The following is a 19251-nucleotide window of genomic DNA, read 5'->3' on the forward strand; positions in this document are numbered from 1 at the left end:
CGAGGCATAACAATAATTTGTGGTTAATAATAAAGGTTATGTTATAAGTATTATTAAATACGTATAAAATTCATATTATTTACTTGCTTTAAATCCGATTATAATAAAACATTAAATTTATGCTTATCACAATACATTTGTGAAAATAGCACCGCAAAATAACAGACAAATAGTAAAAAATTCTAACAATAATTGGTTTGTCTTACTAACGTAGTTTTTGTCATATATCTGTTATGTACAAAGACTTACTAGTTATAATTTTATTATATGTATAGATTATAGTATATTAAAAAATCTGTTTAAAGAATTATTGGTGTTATTTTTTTTTAAATTGTCCCGATAAGTACATAGATAGCAAAATATATTCTTTTTTTTTTCTTTACAGCGGTGACCCAGCGTATAGGTGGCGTATTCGTGTTGGATCTTCTTACGCCAACAGAGGTGGTATCATACATGGCGTCAGTAGGATCATCAAACATTACAATTTCAATCAACAAACTTACTATTCCGATATCGCCATCCTTCGCACTGTTTATAATATTGTATACAACAGTATGGTAGCTCCAGCTGTCCTTGCTAATTATTATTCTAATTTGCCTTCTGATGTAGTCACTACGGCTGTTGGATGGGGTGCTGTATCGGTGAGTTTTACTTATTTATTCTTAAAATTATATTGAGAATGACAATTAAAGCATCCCTTATATCTAAATACAAAAGCTTTAAGTGCTAGTAATACCAAATTTAATACTCGATGTTTTAGTAGTGGTTTAACACAGCGCTCTACTACCAGTGGTCATTTTTTGTAAATATATATTATTATAGATATAAAAAAATATATATATTTAAATATTTCTATCAGTTCTCTAATAACCATAACACATGCTCTAATAATAATTCACAAAGCGCTATCTGTTGGGACTAGATAGCGCTTTGTGAATTATTATTAATTTAATTAAAATATACCACCGTTCGATCCAGAAGAAAGGGACTAGCAAGATTTGTCTACAGAAATACCGATCCGAGGTACTCATGTATTATTTTAATATGTTCTAATAATTCTTCTGCATGGTGAGAATATTACATATATAGTCAAATAAAAATGTTATAGTATGAAATTACATTAAAATTACTTCATGTATCATAGACGCTATCGCTAATTTATCATCAGAATTAGTGGTTAGTAGCAGGTTTATAATAAATAAATAATCCTGTACACCTTACGGTAATCCTATAGATTAAATATCTATTTTTAAATAAATACATAATATACATTATAGGTATAGACCAATAAAAGTATATATCCTCATGAATACAAAAATTTGTAATGTGCGGGGATTGAATACGTGACTATTAGAAGAAAAGCATTCGGCAATTAATAGATAATTAAGTGGCTATATATAACAGTTTATGTGGATTTTTTTACGAATTCGTAACTTAAATGTCGAACAGTCTTTCGGTCTACCTGATATTATGTGGTAAACGTAGCTATACAAGAACAGCAACACAGGCATCAATTATCATTACTTATGTGATACTACTACAGAATAATATTCGAATAGATACGGAGTAACTATTCCAGATAACTAAATCCTGTCATGTATCCTGAACTAGTTCTCAATAAAATAGCTAATAATGGCATTCGAGGTGACCTGCTGAGATGGTTCTCATCTTATATATCAGGCAGAACACAGACAGTAGTCGTCAATGGTTTTAAGTCCGATATAGTCAATGTATCATCTGGGGTTCCACAAGGTACTATCCTTGGACCTTTATTATTTGTTCTATTCATCAATGATGTAAAAAATTGCTTTATAAATTCAAGTTCTCTGATGTATGCGGACGATTTAAAGATTTACAAAATTATTAGAAATTTTGATGATCATATCCAACTTCAACAAGATTTAGATAGATTTTCTCACTACTGCATCAATAATAAGCTGCAACTTAGTCTTACTAAATGCTGCAATATAAGTTTTACAAAAAATAAATATAAATTTAATTATAACTATAAATTATTAGATACTGATTTGAAAACCGTTACATTAGTCAAAGATTTAGGTATTTTATTGGACTCAAACACCTCGATGAACATATAAACTATTAAAGATCGTGCAATGAGAATGTTTGGCTTTGTTTTGCGATCTTCTTGTGACTTTAAGCGACCCTCTACACTTCTATTTCTCTATAAATCTCTTATAAGATCCCAACTGTTTGGAGTCCGGTCTTTAACAAATATATAGAGATGTTGGAGAAAGTACAAAGTAAATTTTTACGAACAATTGACTTTAAATGTTGTCGCCTCAGGCTATCGTACACACAACTATTAGACAAATACAAAATGCTGTGTTTGGAACGTAGACGAATTTTGCTTAATACTATGACCCTGTATAAAATTTGTGCAAATACATTTGATTGTACTGAGTTTACTAATAAGCTGTGCTACGTGGTAACCAGTGTGCACCGTTGTTCGGTGAGGGTACGTCGTGTATTCTTCACCCCAACCTATCGGACGTACGCCGGTGCACGAGCGCCTCCTCACCATATTGTTGATGTATTTAACACCAAATTTCCTGATTTAGATACATTTGATTTGTCATACTTTAAATTTAAGAAAACCCTATTAGACATATTAGTTAGAAACTAGTAATAAATAATGTATATAATAATAAGAGTAACATAACATAAGTATTAACCCGTGGATATCTGTAACTATTATTAATTCATATCTATGTACTTATACACATACTACATTGTGAAACTGTTTGTATCCCAAACAAAATATTATAAAAATAAAATTTCACTGCCTATGCTAGTGCCTTATATCTACCTACCGACACACATCTAACAATGTAAGCAACATACGGTGGAATTAGTTAGACTAAGACACACACGATTTATTACTTACCATTAGACCGTCAACTCGTCGAATTATATTTACTCTCCGGTTATAGAAACAGAAAAAACTTAATAAACATAATATTCATTCGGAATTCAGACTCTTCACAAGGACGAGCAAAAATTTTGAGTGTTACTTTTTTAAATAAATATTTAAATATTTATATAGGATTTTTGTGTGGATACAAACTGCGATATAGGATTGATATTAAATTGAAAATAAAAATAAATAAATAAATAGTAGACTAACAAAATAAATCAGTTATAGTGAATAGAGTAGACCATTTCCTACCAGCAGCACCTGTTCACGAGTATAATAGGGGAGCCGTTATCGTTGTGCTGAAGCCCATAGGAGCTCATAATGACCCGTCCTAACACGCTAACGCCTGTCTTGGCATTTAAGTAAGCATGACTGAATCAAACACTCGACCACGTCACCACTAATTAAATGTTATACAAACCTAATTCAAGAGATGTTAGTAGTGCGTTATAGTGTGTTGATGTGTGAGATGTATGATCGTTATATGATCGTTCCGTAAGAAGCGTAACGCATGATGGCGAATTTCGGCAAAGTACCTGTCTAACCTATATATAATTTTAACAGACTGAACATTACAGCACAATAGTCGCAAGGGCGATTTTTGTATTCATGAATGTGATTGTTTGTTTTGGTTTGAGTGTTTTCTATGTGTAAATTAACTAAAAACAGTAAATGCATTTATATATTTCTATCAGTTGTCTAGTACCCACCCATAACACAAGCTCTGCTTAGTTTGGGACTAGATGGCACTGTATGTAATGTATGTTATTATTAATATATTTATTTAACTTACAGTATTATGGACCTCCTTCAGAACAGCTTCGTCGTGTGGAATTAAGAACTATAAACCAAACAACATGTCTAGCACGCTACAATGAAACTGGAAGGACTATATATAATACTATGTTGTGTACTGGTTGGTTGGATCTTGATGCTCGTGATCAGTGCCAGGGCGATGACGGTGGTCCCCTTTATTACAATGGATTTGTGGTCGGTATTTGCTCTTGGGGCATAGGTTGCGGTAATCCTCGCTATCCTAGCGTCAACACGCGTGTTAGCTATTTTGAGACTTGGATCAAATATAATTCTTAATTTGAAATATTTTAATGGTAATATATAAAATTTCATTTATGTAAAGGCTACATGATATCGAGAGATACGAATATGGTCGACAGCGAGCTGCAATAATTACTTTTTAGTTATTATTACGTTGAATTTATATATAGGGAACAACCTTGGTTCAAATAAATATTATTACCATTAAATTAATTACTTGTTGTATTGTTTGATAAAAATAAACGTGGTACTATATTGTTATTGTTCCTGTTTCTAATTGTTGTACTACTTATACGACTTATCTTATACGATTAATCCTTCATTTTTGTTGTAAACTGTTACTTTTGCTTTATTTTAGATATTTTCTTTTTATATACCTACCTACTAATATGATAATGAGAAAGCAGATTTTATTGTATGGAAATTACTTATTACATTACTATCAGACATTATAAGTTGTTTTGTATCTGTATAGTGAATAAATTGTTATTTTTTGGCCGAGTACCTATTTTTAAGAAGAAATGTAGTTTATTTTACAATAACTATCTCCACCTTTTTATCTCTATTGCCTTGACTGTGGTTCAGATATTGGTGAAAATTATTTGTTTCATGAATATTGGATACTTAATCTTGAGATAACCGCTAATTGATCTGACTGATAATTTATCGTTAGTCAGATATCTTGTATATAATGTGTAATTAAAAGGGTATGCAGTAAATATTAAATATCGTTATTTATATCGTATAAATATATTGATGAATTTCTCAAAAATAATTATAATTAATTACTGAAGTTTCAAGTACCCTTCACCTACAACTAATCACTACGGATATCATGTTATCACGTGAAAGCCGTGATAACACTCATACGCTACCATTCCAGAGATGACTAAGATGGGATGCCTCTTGTATTCTAATAACTGCTCAATCGCGCCCTACAAGCCAAGCAGAACTTTTTAGATCCTATAAAAGAACATCAAAACAATTGTAATGAGACTTCGTGATTAAAATTTATTTAGCTTAGTTAATATTGCTGTGACATATTTACAGGTAACTCTCTCGTAACTTTTGTGTATTATTGTTATGTGTGTACAGAATTGTATTGTGATAAAAATATTTTTCATCGTTTATCTATATATACGTTGTGTGAAAGATTCAGATATAATTATGTACATAAATATATTATTTTTATTCAACAATTTAAGAAACGAGCTTATAACAACTTAGGAGACAAGCAACGCACTTGCAATTTACCTGTTGTTGTGGATGTTCATGGCCGGCTGTAATCATTTACCCTTAGGTGTATCGCAAGCTTGTTTATTATAGCATATTTATTTATAGCAGGGGGCACCCTATGCTATAAAAGAATATAAACGATTAGTCTCTGTTATTTTGTGATTAATCGTTTGAAAATAAATACATTTTCAGTACATATATAGGGACTCTATAAAAACTTTTACAGTCTATGTGATGATTTTGTTCAGTAAGTAAGCGAATTATTTTCTAAAATGTATGTTATTATCTGTTTTAATATCGACTTTAATGATTACCTTATTTAAGCATTTCCACAATTTCCTTCCACTTCCAAATTAATTCATCTCATTCATTCATCCATCAAATCATGTGCCATAATTAATTAGAACAGGATGAACTGAGCAATCATTGACACATATCTACATATAACGAAATATTGAATTCGTACGGTGTATTTGAGTAACACCATGTCAGACATACACGTAAATTATTTTGGTCAAAATAATAAAATAAATATGGAAAATACAAAAAATATATTATAGACGATTGTACGCTGAGCTAAAATTTCAAAATTTCGTTAAAACTTGTAAGCGTAAGTTATATTTATGGATGTATATAATTTTTTTTTCGGACTTTTCTAATGCTGTTGGCCGTAGCTGGCCTTTACAGCTTCACCGGACGTCAGGGGACGAGTGCAGATGGCACGCCAAACCCGCGGAAGGACTTATAGAGCGGCTGAAGGCCAACTCCTGCCGGACGGATACGAACTAGGGGTTGATATCGATCCCCGTTTAATTACGGGGGATCGATCAGAGGGGATGTATATAATAAAAAATAATATCCTTATATAATTCACACGTATGGAGCCAGGCAAAGTTGTTGTATTATGGGTTCTGATATAAATACTTATGATAATCCTATTGTACAACTTATTTCTTAAGATCGTTGTATCCTGTTTTTTTTTAAGTATTTCCTGTACTATAAAATGTTCATCATCATCTGCTTCTTCCTTATCCCATTTATTTGGGGTCGGCGTAATATGTTTTTCGCTTCCATTCATCTCTGTTCGCAGTCATCGCGTTATTTACTTCCTTTCTTACCATATCATCTTTCACACAGTCCATCCATCTCTTTTTCGGCCTTCCTCTGCCCTTATATATATATAATGTTACAAGTAAAAAATAGTAAATAATATATAAAACTGAAAACACACAGAGACAAATAAAAACGATATCGCGACCGTCGAAGGAAGCAGTGCGCTAAACCGCTAGATCATTATGCAGGCTGTCAACTATAGTATATATTTGGCTGTACTCTCGACTTCGTCCGCGTGGAAATTAACTTTATTTTTCTAAAATAAATATAAAAAAGTAGCTTAAGATATTGCATCAGCTACCTGCCAAAAAAAGTCCCGTCAAAATCGGTTCACCCTTTTCAGAGATTAGCTGGAACAAACAGACAGACAGACAATAAATTGTAAAAAATATTATTTTGGTTTAAGTACCGTATTTATATTCATATACATGTAGTAACAAATAGTTATTTCAATATTACAAACAGACACGCCAATTTTATTTATACGTATCGATTAAAATATAGTCTGAAATATATTTAGAATAGTTTTTAAATACATTCAGGTTTTTTTGTATAACATTAATGCATACAGTACAAGAAGTATTGAGCTGGTGTGCTGAGAATAATTGTTGTCGGTGCAAAAAGAATCATAAAAAAAATCTAGGCACAAAATGTGATATAATAATATTCATACTATTACATTTATAATATTATATGAATATCTATACTATATATACATAAAAAAATATCCCTTGTCTTAGAAAATATAGTTTAACAACATTTAATACAAATTACAAAGTTTTACTCCTGACATTTTGGAGCGGCTGTATTAAGGTAGGTACTTAGAGAAAGACAGAAAGTTATAAATTAAATTTAGCAGAAGTTATTAAAAGGCGAACATCTTCTATAAAATGAAATCGAGTTACTTATATACGAGATACGGTCGACTTATTAACGACTACATAGCTATTTACTTCAGCTTCGCTCGATCGGTAGACTTTGTGTCTGTTTGTATGTACGTTTGTGCGCGCTAAACTCAGAAATGAAGGTCCTTAATGTATTGTGTTCGTCCATTCGTCCGATATCGACTCCTTAGAGTCCGGCATCGAATCTGGGCCACCTCCGGATGGCTGGATTGAAGCCTCTTAGGGCGAGTACAAAATTAAAATAAAGTAAAAAATAAACGTAATTTACAAAGACTTACGTAAGTACGATACGATACGTATCCGTCTGGCGGGAGTAGGTCTTCAGCCGTTCCATAATCCTTACGCGGGTTTGGTGTGCCATCTGCACTCGCCCCCTATCGGCAGGTGAAGCTGTAAAGGCCTGCTGCGGCTAACAGCATTAGAGTAGTTAAAATTAAAAATTACTATAACTACGTATCATCCGACAGTTATGTGCATACGGGCGAGATGATTCAGTTTGACGCTCGTGACCAGGGATGCCAACCGTACGAGCATCCTCATACATCTACGAGATTTTTATCCCTCAATAGGAGAATATCTTCGTAAAACTCTGTACGAGATTTTAACATTCGGCGATGTACGATGTTAGAGAGCAAATTTGAGCCTCGGTGGTCAATGGTTTAGCACACTGCCATACTTCCGAAGTCGTGGTTCGATTCCTCGTATACATTTGTATTCATAAGTATGATTATTTGTATCGATCTGAATATTTTCTATGTATAATTACATATTAATAAACATAATATAAATATAAACAAACATAAACAACCCTGCTATCAACGTACAATGGGTTATTGATGTCAGAATTGCTCTCAGTCGTTGAGTACAAAATTAACATTTTTGCAATAATTATACATAAAAATAAAAAAAATTAAAACATTTAGAGGTTGCTACTAAGGTTTGAATTACAAATAAAAACTCTAAATCTGCATTTGTTAGATTCTTTTATGTTTATAGTCCAGATAAAAAAATATTACAAAATTATTGTTGTTGTTATGAATTAAGATATTATGTATATATTTCATTTATTTTTTAGATATGGGGTTGACTTGTTACTATTAGCGTATTTTTTCCTATGCTCTTTTACCAACAAAAGTAAATATTGCTTTTAATCTTAATTGGTTGTGATCAATAGTACTAGTTGACACGTTACTATGACTTATACAAATAATATGATTTATACAGTTGATGACTTATTAAAACTGAAGTGTGGGGCGGGCTAAATTTTGACGCGTCGGTACAGAAGAAATCGCAACTCGAGAGGGGTCGAGGAGAAAAGGGGATATGAAGCGATTGTCTATGAGAGTTTAACTTGCTTGCTTAAAATGTGACTAAAAACACCGAAATGAAACATTAATAATATCATCATTTACGTTTTTAAATCTCTAAAATAAAGAAAATAATTGCTGCATATTTAGAGTTATATAATCAAATGAGCAAGTACCCCGAGGATAATTCAAGAGTAAAAAAATAAGGTCCTTATTTTTTAACTCTTGAATTATCCTACCCTAGTAAGTATACTATTAATTTGAATAAAGATTAACGATATAATAATAATACAATAATAGGGACTAGTGACCCAATTTCTAGTAATGAAGAGATTCAGGTCGATCTTCAAGTGGACTTGGAAACCAAACTGACCAATTCCTAATGAATTTATTATTATGGGTTACATGACCTGACTTCATGTACATCTCATCATCTTTCAATAGTACCCGCCTGCTTATAACGTCAGCGCAGGCGGTTGTGTCATTCCATTAGTATATATCTTTATATAGTTAGTATATAGAAAGTTATTGATTGGAAATAGTTGAGCAGCAGAAATCAATTACTTTATTTATGTATTTCATTAATTATTCATTCTATTTATCATGAAAGTAGTAGGATAGATAGTATACAAATGGACGCGTGTCCGGATAGGGAATTTATTTCGCGTCTTGAATAATACTTTGAGCGATAAATAAATAAAGATAAAAAATTTTGGTAACAAATATATTACATTACTAATGAATATATTTAATTAAGATTGGTTTAGCTAACTATAATACATCATAAACTTGTCATAATACACTATATTACACTAATTATGTACTCGCACTTACAATACTCAATTTACATTGACATAGTAGCTATTCAGTTTATAAAGTTCCAATTAGGAAAGCTATAATTAATTTGTATTGTTAACATTCAGTGCAAACATGAATACTCGTGCTGAAGTCAGACAAGCCCATGACTTTCCAGTATAAATAGGTCTTTAAGCGATGAATTATTTAAGTTGTTACTGTACAGGTTGTAGACGAATGCCAATGTCAGCGAGGATAACCGAGCTATGACGGAAACTGCCGAGCATCTGGATCGATTTTCAAACCATCGCTGTTCATGCATGCTTCGACGATGAAGAGAACATTTTATGAACTGGATTCTGGACGACCTCTGTGGAGTAGTGGTAGATATGTTGTTTTGCAATAATGACATTGCGGGTTCAATGCCCGGTTGGATTAATTATTGTTTTCTAAGTTGTCTCAGGTCTGGATTCTTGAATTCTGGATTCATATGTTAGCTGTTTCTTACAAAATTAATTGTTCTAGTTTAGGAGACGAGGCAAGTGATATAATCGGGGTAGTATGGAGACTTTCATAATAAAAAAATATGAAAAAATCTACATAAACTGCAATTTAAATTACAATAAGTTCAAGATAATTAAAAAATTATTGTATTTATGTACTATTTTGAACATTAATTTCCCAAATTAGAATTGAAAAAAGAATCTGTATTACTTTAATATAAAATAATATATTTAATATATTATTTTAATAACTGTATTGTAAACAATATTTAAAAAGAATACGAGCCGAGTTTCTTGTACGGTTGTAAGTTTGTTGACGGTAGATTTGTTATATCATAAGAGTCTGTAAGACCTACACGAGTAAAGATATTTTGATTTGATGAAAAGAGTCATTTCAGGGTTGACAAAGCAGTATATAATGAGGTAACATAAAATTATTGTTGAATATTTTTTTTTGTCGCTTAAGATTTTTTTTTATTTCACTAGAATTATCAGCGGAGTTTCAACACACCCAAGCGGCCAAGGATTCAATTTCAATCAGTCTGAACGAAACTCACCATTTTAGAACTGACTTTCAAAATTGCTTTTCACAAACGCAGTAATATAAACAATAGAGTACACTCAGTATTTCTTCGATGATAGTGTAAACTAGAGATATTCAAAATCTGTTATCTTTAGTCCTGTGATAATAAGTAGGCACTAGGAGAGCCGTAAATTACTTAATCTCTGTAAAAAATATTGAACCAAGTGTGATAAAACTTGATGCTTATGGCACTTAGTGTAGCAAAGAAATGTGGAAAAATTATCCCATTGCTAGCAACCAAGCGTATTTTTGCGCAGGTTGATATCAACCGCGGGTATATTGCTAGCAATGTGATTTGTAGTCCCCTTCTACTCTAGAATGCCAATTATCAATTAATATATATATAGATATTTAAATAAATACATACATACCAGATATAGAAAATACCAAGACCGATACTAACAATCGTACTCATGAATACAAATGTTTCGGCTGTGCGAGGAATCGAACCCGAGACCATTGGAAGTAAGGTGGTGTGCTAAACCGCTAGACCACCGAGGCCGTCAAATTATACTCCGGCAATTTCCATGAAATGGAGTAGTGCAGCCCTGCAGTGTTCGTGACCTCACGTGAGTTTATGACATTACGGCTACGGTTATACGATTACGGTGAGGTTATGTTATGGCTGCTAAATGAATATTCATCCAAGGCTCTCTATTTCAGTATGACAATGACATAAACTTGATAACAGGGAGCTTCCGCAATGGTCGCCACTTAATTGTTCTTACATGTAATTAATCATTTATTACATACATCAATATTGGGGTCATCGTGGTTTTTTATAGGCAGAAGGTCAGTATTAAATTGTATGTCTACATCAAACCAATGTCATTGAAGTGTACCTATATATGCAGAGGCGAGCAATAGTATACAGAGAGGACATCGTGGCCATGTGGTTTACTATTACGATTTGGAGCAAAAAAGGTCCAGAGATCGAATTCAAATTCAACTTATTTTTATCCTGAATTTTGAATTTGAAAATAGACCTCTATTACAGACTCTTATGATATGTCAAATCTAGCGTCAGTTCGGAATGATTTCGAGATAAGCAAAAGTGTCAAGAAATTAAGCTCGTATTCTTTGCAAATAAATGTACATGTTTACAATAATACAGATTAATTTTGAAAGTCAAATTTTGGGAGAATGGAGTGACCAGCATATGCTATTGCAAAAGCAAATAATCTAATTAGAGTTCGAAACCCAAACAGACCAGTCCCCACAAGCAGAATCTCGCCGATAAACCTTTTAAAACAATTCTGATGAGAAAGAAGTACCCCTTGAACCTTCCTGCTCGAACCTGCTTAAACTAACTTGTACTTTTGTTATAGGGTGAAATAAGTAATTAAAATACATAGAACAGAATCAGGACATCTTCGGAATGGCTATGCACGCAACGGTTATCATTTCCTATCAGACGGGCGTTTAGCTTGTTTGCCATTTTAGTGATAAAAACACCACTAACCTGATCAACAGTTACTCTCACTAAGCAACTAGTTCTAATAATTTATTTCAAAACTATACACAAATAAATGACACATGATCGAGAGCGACCTCCAACAGTATTGACATTGGCGTGCCTTTACATTGATTTGTTATATTTGTCCTCGACAACTGAAACTCCCTTGTGGTAGCGACCTACATACTACTACCATGTACGATATTGTGTTGGGAATTTTATCACTGGATTGGAAATGATTAGGTATATCATGTAGGATCATGTATGTTTTGTTTTTCATATTATAAATAATCTTGAGATATTTTTTTTATGAAACAAATAAACTATACACGTGTTCAAACCACGAGAGAACCTACTTTAATCGCTAATGATTTACACGTCGACAAATAAGAATTCCCAGACACAAATATCTGAACAACTTAGCTAGAAATCTCAAATATCTAGAATTAGATAGAAAGATAGCGTATTTTGTAATGAGGCAAATAAATTTTTGCAATATTGCACCGATTTGAGAAATTATTTCACTACTTTATGACAGAGATACATATGATATGTATAATATATATATATATATACATATTATATATATACCTACTATTATACTTATTACTATATACATATTATATATATGTATATAATATACACAAAATTCAATAACCTATGATCATCCGGACAAAATCAGAGCTGACCATTAGTTAGGAATACTTGCGGAAGTACGTTAGGTTTTCATGTTAGAGGTAAATAAAAAGAAATATGTATATAGTAAAAGGCCTGGGAAACCGGAGCATCAATAACTTCTGAAAAATAATAGCAGAGAAGTCAGATTGTTCACTCCAAGAATTGCTCGTTTAAAGTAATAGGACAATATCCTTTACGTTTGCCTTTTTTCGTGTCTAATAATATGTAATAAACAAAATGTCTACTATACCACTTGTGGTGAGTGACTAGCAAGCTGTTTTATTCTATTATATAAAAATATAACTAATTATAACAAAAACCCCTAATCTTTACAATAAGAATCGATGTAAAGTGGCTTTTCTTTATTACTGCTATATTTGGTTTATAAGGCGCCTATTTATATATTACGCAAATACTCGTACATTTTTTCCATAATAGAAGCTATAAAGACAAGTTATTTGTTTCCACAATGTAGCTACTAAATATGTATTTTGATTTAATAGATTATACCCAAACCAACCTTATATAACGTATATATATTATTATTATATTTTTATATATCTTTAGTTAGAATGGCAAAGAAGCTAATAAACTATTTGATAGAAAGTGACTACTGTTGTCGGTATGTGAATGGTTTTGCCATAGATAATACGTTGTAGTGTGAAGGCTCTTCGTACGTTATAATTGCTGAGAATAAAGTTATTATGCCTAATAACAATAAACCTTAAAATATTACCTATTTCTTACTATTTAAATCGGCAGATTTTGGGTAAATTCTGCTTTAGTAAAAACTATTTCCCAAATTTGTTAAGTTATTATCTTTTAAGGGATCTGTAGTAGTCTAGTAGACTATCTACATTGATATTCTTTTTCATTAAATTCAATTAATGTATTTGAAAATACTTGGGTTTAAAAAGCACTTTGTAATTGGAATAACAAAATTTATCATTTTCCATCTAGCAATTAGTTGAATTGAATAATTAATTGAATTGTCTGTTTTGTTTTATTTACAATCAGGTTTGTATCCATTTTTGGTTTTATATTTTTGTGGTTTCTACCAAATCTAAGTTCGAAATTGAGAAGGATTAAGCGGGAGCCTGTTACTGGCATACATATCTTTATGATATAAAAAATATCCTGTCACAGTGTTATAGATCTCCTCCGCAACGGATTGATCGATTTTTATTATGTTTTTATTGTATAATTTGTAGGTCAGACAAGAACCTAAGCGATTTTTTATACCCCTAGGTTATAAGGATATGTAGGTATAACTGTCAAGAAATTATGTATATACACATTCATTTCTATAATATACAAAACAACGTTTGCTGAGTCAGTTGGTAATATTATTTTTCCACTTTTCTGTGTTCAGTTATATTGTCTTGTAGTTCTGGTTTGAACAAGAATCTATTTCTAAAAATAATGCCGCCAAGTGTTCATGACACTCGATCACATCTAGGCCTCGAACGTGGCCTCCAGTACGACCTCGGCCTATTTGTAGTTATTTTATAGTTTTTCTATACTACTTTCTCTAACAAGTACATAGACAATGGAATACAATTTTCTAAGACAAGACTTGAATTTTTTTTTTATTTATTGGTACATTATAACTATTATTAATAAAAAAGTACATAAGACATGTGATACCCCGTAGGGGCAGGTAGGCAGGTAGATTAGAATAATTAGTTAAGTTCATAAACGTCATTAATTTATAAAATGTCAACAAATTTATGAATAAATTAAATAATATGTCAAACAATATAATCAAATAAAATTGTTATATTATACATTCATAAAATGATCATCTTTTAAGAACTCTGTAATAGAGTAATAACATTTTTTTATTAAAATTGATTTTAATTTGCTTTTAATTGTCATTAATTTCGTTATTGTTATTCTATTCAATTCGTCAGGTAGTTTATTATATATATTTTTAGACATATGTGTAAAAGATTTTGACATGAGTGTCATGCTCTCGATGTCTTTATCACGTTTTTGTCTGTATTTGCTTTTAAAGAACAGGGGTAAATAAATTGCTATTTATTTTTACAAATAAGTATACTTCGTATATATAAATAGAAGGAAAAGTCAATATCATAAGTTTTTAAAAAGAAGGCTTGCAACTGTCAGTTACTTTAAAATTAGAAATTGCTCTGATACATCTCTTTTGAGCTTTTAACCCTAACTCTTTATTCGTCGCATTGCCCCGGAATATCACGCCATATCGTAGAACAAATGTGACCAATCGATGGTAAGCTGTTAGGAGAGCATCATGATTAGTGATTTTTTCTATAAAGAGACTGATTGATTGATCGATTTAATTTATAAAGAGCAAATGCGCTTCTAATTATTTTTTTAGTAACCACTTCAATTTGACTATAAATTACTGTCCATTAAAAGACCTAAAAATTTAGTCACAGCGACTGGTTCTACTTTTTTTTCCGTTATATTTAATGTTAATGCTAATCATATTTGGCATACGTTGTGTAAAGTACAATATTTTTAACTTTTGTAAATTTATTAATAAGTTGTAAGTACATATTACATAATGCCTGCAACTTTTAGGTTTCTAATGGTGATGTTATAGACATTTTTTTATATAAAACTTATATATTTTGTGCTGGTTAGCCGTTTAACCCTTTGACGGACGGACTTTTGATTTTTTCTATTTTGACTAGTTTTCATAATTAAAATAAATTAACAGGCAATTTTCTAATGTACAGTAAATTTGTATACATGTAAATATTCACGTATCTAATATTGCTCTCATTTCTTTAGCAGTCAGGTATATAAATATATTTAGAGGTCAAAGTGGATGTACTAACTTGCTGCAATATATTCCCTATCTAGGAAGGAAATAGAAATCCTCTCAAATAGAAAATACAAATTCACCGTTCATTTCTAATTTGTACTCGGAAGCGTTTTCATTCAAATATTAACTTGTTTGCAGTTAGTTTCAATTGTAGTTTTTCTGTGCACAAGTTTCTCGTTTGGATCTGCGATAGCGATGAAACGGGGACACGCTTTTAGTAATAGTAAAAGTTTAAGTGTCTCCTAGAAATAGTATTAAGTAAAGTCATTGTTTTAGTATATCTGTTTGATCGCTTAATTTTTTAAAGGGGACATCTATAACTTACGTTACCATGACTTCAATAATTTTTCTTTCTTCCTTTTTCCCATCCATTTTACTGCTGATCACTGAGGCGAATTTCTTAGCATTCTATGGATCTATGGAGAACTCCGAGCAGTTCCCGGGAGTTATGATTAAGGTGCAGAATTAAGGGGCTATTTTTCACTTTCACCGCTCGTATTTATAACCCAGCCCAGCCAAATCTGCTAGAAGTATTCTAATGCATCTTTATACGAAGATGAGATATGTATACATAGAACTTACTGCACAAAATCGCTCAACAAACATTTTGCTGATATAACTCTCGCTCCCACTTCGACCGCATTTAAATTAATGTTATCTTTCAATATCTTTTCTCGCAGGTTTAAATGTACAATGTTGTAGATTATTCCCTAACTGAAAAGTGGATTAGAAATATAATTTGACGCTATTTTAGCGTTAGTTAAATTTTAATACACGACCTTCTATAAGTTGGGATAGAAAACAGCTATGCTACGACTCTGTAATAGTAAATGAATAAATTATTCCACCGAATGTAGAGAATACGTCACCCTTATTAAACTGTCAGCAACGATAAGGTCGTGACGGCACTGTATTATGAATCGCAAAGCGTCAAGACCATCTCGACAAGGGCTTATGTACGGCAACGAAACTTTCGTACCGAATATAACTTCGTCTGAGATGGTGAAATGTAGCTCTTAACAAAGTTTCTTCCTGAGTACCTAAGCCTATTTTTATCGTATTTGAATTTTGAATAAGTATGCCATTTTACAAATAAGCGTTTGCATACTGGATTATATTTTTGAATATGTTGTTTGTATTTTTTTTATTTTAGGTTATAAGCAGTGAATTATAATAAGCATGATCTGTATTTATAAATTTGTATACGAATTTGAATCAGATTTTTTTTCAACAATTATATTATTGAGTCTATAATAATACTATACATATAGTACAGAAAAGTCGATTTATTTTAAAGACTAATAAGATTTTCGCCTCTTATTTTATTACTATCTTAGTACATTTTTTACGATCCAAATGTTATTTATATTATTTATTGGAAATAATGACCAAGGAGTACATTAATAAAATAATAAACCTTGAATTTTAGATATTATGCCATCGTATACCTTTGCAGCTCTGATATTGTGTTAGTGCTATAAAGAAAACAAAGGAGTTATAATATCTTTTGAAACGATAGAAGAATCTCGAGGACGGATACTGTGTGATTTTTACCTACTGATTTTCAGTAACGGTATTAGATCCAATCTAAGGGGGTCATAAATGTATATTTTTAATAATATTAAGCTTATTAATTCCTATAAACATTGACATATCAGTAGAGCATCCAGAGAATGCTCAGAATTGCAAATAAATCTAAGTAATACACTACCGATATTCTTATCTATGTACTAAACCAGGCGCTGCCTTATATAAATACAAACTTATTAAAAATCCACAGATAAGTAAGGGTTCACTACTAATCCCTTTCACTGTCAGTTATTATAAATAGACGTTCATTGAATTGACTACGGGTCTGACTATAGAGTATGTGTTAGGGAAAAAGCGGAAGAGTAACATTTCATGCTTCCGTTGTCGTTTTTATGCCATATTTATAGGAACCTAGCCTATTTAGCACGTTTTTATACGCGTATTTCTGTGGTATGAGTTGAAGGGTTTAACACAGAATAGACGTTCCTAATATTAAAAACATATTTTGTTATGTAATGTTCATACCGGTGTCGCGCTTTAGGTGCGATTAAAAGAACATAGCATATTTCAGTGTCAAAATTCAGATAGTATACCAGCTATAAAAAGAGGTTGATATTTGTACTAATACAATAATAATATAATATTACTAGCTGACCCTCAATTGTTAGCATATAAATTATTTGTCGATAGAGCCACCCTCATCACCTATGGGTACAAACACCAATATAATCTATTTTGCGAAGTTTTCAAGGATTACTATAAAAATACTGTGACAAGCGATTTATACATATTAGGAATAATGGGTATATACTAGTACTATATTTTATAATCTTACTATATTCTAAATTGAATGTTTCTTCTCGCGACCGTGAAGTGTGCTCCATTAGTATAGTACGGTTTACGTAAAAGTCAAAGAAAGTGGATAGTTTTTGCTAGTAATTTTTTAATTCATTACCATGTCCAGTTACGCCTGTAACAGCATAGAAATATCCGGAGTTCATAAAACCACCACACCACAATCACGCTAAATATCTCGAATGTTTTGCAAACAAATATGACTAAATTTTAAAACAGTGTTCATCTAAAAATAGGGGTAGGTATATGAATGTCCGTCATGTAGCTATGTTCCGTTATGAGACCAAGTGTACCTAAGCATCTGTTATAAGCTATACGCGATTAATTAGAGGAACTTACATAAGGACGATCTGTACTGCATAACTCATTGAAACTTCATTAATTGTAACAGACTTTGTAAAGCATCTTCTGCATTAGTAGTTTGTGTATCGGGTTGAAACATACTAAAATTACTAGTTAGTACCTTGTTTTAATTTTCAGAAATTGCAACTTGTAGTTAGAAATATAGTTAACATGTTGTGTTATAATATATAATATAGATGGATATGGTCTTTTATATTTATGAGCAATAGTTACGGGAGTTTAATCAGGTAGATCGACCACTCAACTAAAAACTCACAAATATTTTGAATATATAATATTGAAATCAATTATGATATTCTTTCACTACTGAACAAAAACCAATCTGAAATTCAGAATTCCATTTTTATTTTTAGACCATATTTAAAAAAAATCTATTTTGGTACAGATCAATGAAAATTTATCACAGCGTGTTTATACCATTAGCGCGTATTCCTACTTCATGACAGACATGGACACTTAACAACACAAGTAGGGTGAGGTAAACAAAGTGCGAATTAGTTTCATTTTAATATCCTATCTTCTACCCATAGGCTAACGTACATCATAATGGCTTTAGAAACTGCCTATTTTGATAAATCAATAGAACACGTCGTGTTGTGTAATGAGTTTCTAGGGGTTTTCCCTAGAGAAACCGGTGTGGAAAGGCTCCTTGTTTGCGGTAACACGGACTGGGTGGTGTCAATGGGATTAAATAGTTACAGAGACCGAACGATACCCTTTCAGACTTCCTTTCACTTTCTTGATTCGCTTAACTTCCCCAAAATAATTCCAGCTGCGAAGTACGTAAGTATGTGTATAGTGTATAGTGTAGTGTTTTATCTAATTAGTAATATTGATGTATGTAAAAACATGTTTCTTTTAATGCAAAACAGTGTTCTATGATTTATATTATACTGATTAGCTTAAAATTCGGACTTAGCAGTATTTTACTTTCGGTGAAATTATAATATACATTCAAATAAGTGGCTACATAAAGTATATCATGAAGACGCGTTATTTATAATGTGAGAGATCACTCAAGTGTGTAAACCTCCAAAATGTAATAATTATATATTTCTGAGCATATCTGTCTTCTGTATACCTGCTGTGATAACTATACAGGGTAAGTGTAAATGGGATATCAA

The 19251-nt window shown here is 31.6% G+C and overlaps 1 protein-coding gene across 3 annotated transcripts in view; it reads right to left on the reverse strand.

Annotated features, from left to right (window-relative positions):
* The window catches only part of LOC131846023 (solute carrier family 12 member 6), a 334208-nt gene that overhangs the window by 128246 nt on the left and 186711 nt on the right, over nt 1–19251 (reverse strand). The gene's annotated exons all lie outside the window — the stretch shown is intronic.

The sequence above is a fragment of the Achroia grisella genome, unplaced genomic scaffold, assembly GCF_030625045.1.
Source record: "Achroia grisella isolate CSIRO2021 unplaced genomic scaffold, CSIRO_AGI_Agris_v1 utg487, whole genome shotgun sequence".
Taxonomy (NCBI): Eukaryota; Metazoa; Arthropoda; class Insecta; order Lepidoptera; family Pyralidae; genus Achroia; species Achroia grisella.